This window comes from Cryptomeria japonica, chromosome 7 (genome assembly GCF_030272615.1).
Source record: "Cryptomeria japonica chromosome 7, Sugi_1.0, whole genome shotgun sequence".
Classification (NCBI taxonomy): Eukaryota; Viridiplantae; Streptophyta; class Pinopsida; order Cupressales; family Cupressaceae; genus Cryptomeria; species Cryptomeria japonica.
In genome coordinates this window covers 413448327-413451897 of record NC_081411.1, presented here as the reverse complement: position 1 = coordinate 413451897, position 3571 = coordinate 413448327, and positions in this window count along the sequence as shown.

Genomic DNA, 3571 nt, shown 5'->3' with positions numbered 1-3571 from the left:
TAATTTGGTTTCTAACCAAAGGATTCATGACAGACTAAATTTGTTATTACAGGATAAGGCATTGAAAGAAAATATTGTCAAAAGGATAACAGAATTCATTGAAATTCATGAGAAGTATACTAAAGAGTTGAAGGAAGAGCTCCATGAGTGCCAAGAGGTTTTGCAGAATGAGATTCCTAGTTTGGTTGATGACGTAGGGGTTATTAAGGATAAAAGTGCATGGATCTCAGAATGTAAGGCTTTGCTTAGTGCAGCTCTCAGTGTCGCCCAAGCAGATACACTGGATATGAATGAAACAGTTGACCAGTTAGAGAACTTGATTAAGATGGAGATGGCACTTAGGGATACAATTTTTAATGTAGTTACATACAAGGATGAAGGCTACCTTAAACACATCAGGAAATGCGGGAAGAGGTTGGATCCAAAGAATTGAAGTTTTATTTTTTATGCTTATGTAATTGTCTTATGTTAAACACATACTGAAACCTTCATAGTTGATAATTAATATTGTCTCTGAAGTTGATAACATCTCTTATCCACAAAGTGTCATAAATATCCCTGGATAGAGGCATTGGTCTTTTATTCATCTTTTAAGGTCCTGGTTTGTTATGCATTTAAGGTCCTTGATGAAGAAAGCATTCTTTCCAAATCCTATATGAACTGATCTTTGTATATTTCTTTTAAACCCTAAAAGCATTTTATTCTCAAAATACAATCATAATCATTTTTACTTCTTTTCAAAAGTATTTCACTTGAAGCACATAATAAAGCATAATTATAGAATAATCATTTGCCAATTTTGCATTTGCTAACCACAAAGTTTAAATCCACTCTAAATAACCTCTTAGTGCTTGAGAGAGAAAGGTATACCCACCTAGGTTCAGTGGAGCCTTAAGTGCAGAGGGATTTGGTCTTCGACCATCCCTGTTCATTGGCCAAAGCTAATTGGAGTAGTTGAGGATTTGGAAAACCCTTAAGTTTTCCAATCAGTGGTTTTGGGAACCAACACAAGTCTTCTTCATTCATCCATTGGAGCAATATTTCAACATTCATTTGCAAGCATGTATGTGTGTTAGGGTTTTTTCATGTTACATGCCATTTCATGCAACACTTGTGATTACATTCAAGAAGCAAAGCAATCATCATCAACAAATTGTAGATATACAAGGTATACATTTCCATTGTTTACATTCAAGCATTTGCAATTAGTTTCTTTCAAGGTTGATTCCACAACCTGGGTTTGACTGAGGCAAACCCCTATCCACAACCCCTTTTCCTCTCTTTTTTGTGTGTAGGTTAAAGGTGCACATATATAATTGCAGGTTTAGGCTTCATTTGCAGAGATGGAAGAACCCTTTTTGTTTCGCAGATTTTGTCGAGGACCATGTACATTCCTGCCACGGTCCCGACGATTTTTCTCCAAATTTGCAGGGCAGATCCGTACGGGTCTAATTAGCTCATATTTGAAGTTACAATGTGATCCCGAATTGGTATCTCCTCATTTCATTCATTTCCTCTCTCTTTTCTACATAGCCAACAAGTCAACTTTCTCATTTACAAAAAAGGGCAAATCACACATCAGCCCTTGCAATCCACTTGGAATTCACATCCTTGTTCTCCCTTGGATCTGGATCTAGTGGATTCAAGCCCCTTTTTTAAATGTAGAGTTCCTCCAAGTGAAAATTAGCCTAGTGGCTTCCTTTCTCTCTCCTAGGTGGGGAGTCACTAAGATCCAATTTTCCACTTTACAGTTACTTACTCCAAGACTGCACGTATTGGCCAGGTCGGCAAGAGAAAGGAGAAGGATGGTGCCAAGTCATCCCAGCCACATGTGCAAATGTATTTCAGTGAGGAAAATAATACTCTCTTCTTTGCAACCATCTTCCAAAAGTTTGACAAGCCAAAGGCCCAAATGAGGCCCAATGATTACACCCTACATGTTGTCGGGGTCAATCTATCAAATGCTATGACAAAGGATAAAGTAGAAATGATGAAAGAAACTTCAAAGGTTGTGTCTTCAGATTTCATCAAAAAGAGTTGTTGTCTAGAGAAGATGCAAGCAGAAAATGTGAGCCTTAGAGAATCCTTCTACCAACAAAGAAAAGAGGACAAAGATAGAAATGTTGAAATTAACCGCTTGCAGAGCTTGTTAACTCAGGTTAATTTTGAATAAGGGAAGTTGCAAACCACCTTGAACAATGTTGAGTTCTTAGTTGAAAGGGAAAGAGGTGACAAGGAGTGTAGCACTGAAACTTTTGCAAGAGAAAGAACTGGAGATACAATAGTTGAAGGCAGCTTCCAGAGATGCCATCCAATTTCAGACCTATTTGTGAGAGGAGTTTCACCTAAAGGAGGAATACGCTTGGTAGCTAAGGGAGGCACAAGTCACACTTTCAAAGGAAAGAGAAGGGTTTGAAATAGATGCATAATAGAATCAAAATAGCCTGGAGCAAGTTGAAAATAAATTTCTAGATGTGGAGGGATTGTTGTAGCAAGAATGGGATCATGTGGTGCGACTTCACAAGCTTTACAAGATAGAGACACCAAGGTCCTTGCTCTGGAAAATCAAGTTACTCATCAACAAGACAGATGCAAGGAGTGTAAAATTAGATAAGAGTGAAGGATGAGGAAGTCACATGTTTATCAAGATCCCCCCCCCCTCTAGAGGTTCCTCAAGATCTCTCTTTGGTTATAGTAGAATTGTATGTTTCTTATTGGGAGAGAATTAAGCAGTATTTCCCTTCGCTACAACCTGTACTAAGGTTCCTAGGAGAAGCATAATCTCTCTATGCTGAAGCAGGCACTCTCATTAACAACACTATAATTTTCATTGGTCCTAAGCTCCTCGTAGCCCATATTTTGATTCAGTTGTTGTATGCTCATCCAGATGAAGAATTAAGAGCAAAAGGGATTGCAAATCGCAAGAAATTGATCAGGAAGACTAATGTTTTCATTGATAAGCATAGGGTAATCATACATGCATCAACAGCACTTGAATCCTTGAAGCTTTCAATTCCCAACATCAAGTGGTGTGTAGAGAAGTTTGTGTTCCTGTGTCTTCCTTCTTCTTTTCTTAAAGATGGCTTTGTGCTAGGGATTGAGCAAGTTATGAGCCAAATAGAGCAATTACAGCAAGATCTAACCTTCCTACAGCACTTGAGGAGTCCTATTTTAGTGGAGGAAGTTGAGTGTCTCTTGTACCCCCTGGCCCAACTCTACTCTCTCCTAAAGTTGGTCCATGATGAACCAACGAGATTGCCATTTGATGAAGTGATCTATTTAGACCAAAATTACCAAAATCTAGAAGCTCGGGTGTTACCCTCCAAGGATGATTGGTTTTCTTTGCAGTAGGTCTTTGATCTATTTTTCCCATCTCTAGGTTGAAGTCTAGTCTCCAAACCAACAATTTTGTGTTCTAGCATTCCGCAGCCAGAATTCCTCATTGAGTCGCCAAGTAATGTTAATGTTACTTTGTGACCATTCATGGACGATTTTTTTTGGCTAAGTGGCAGCACCTTCTTGTGTTTCTCGGCCCCACCTCTCCCACTTGTTAGCTCACATTCCACATGGT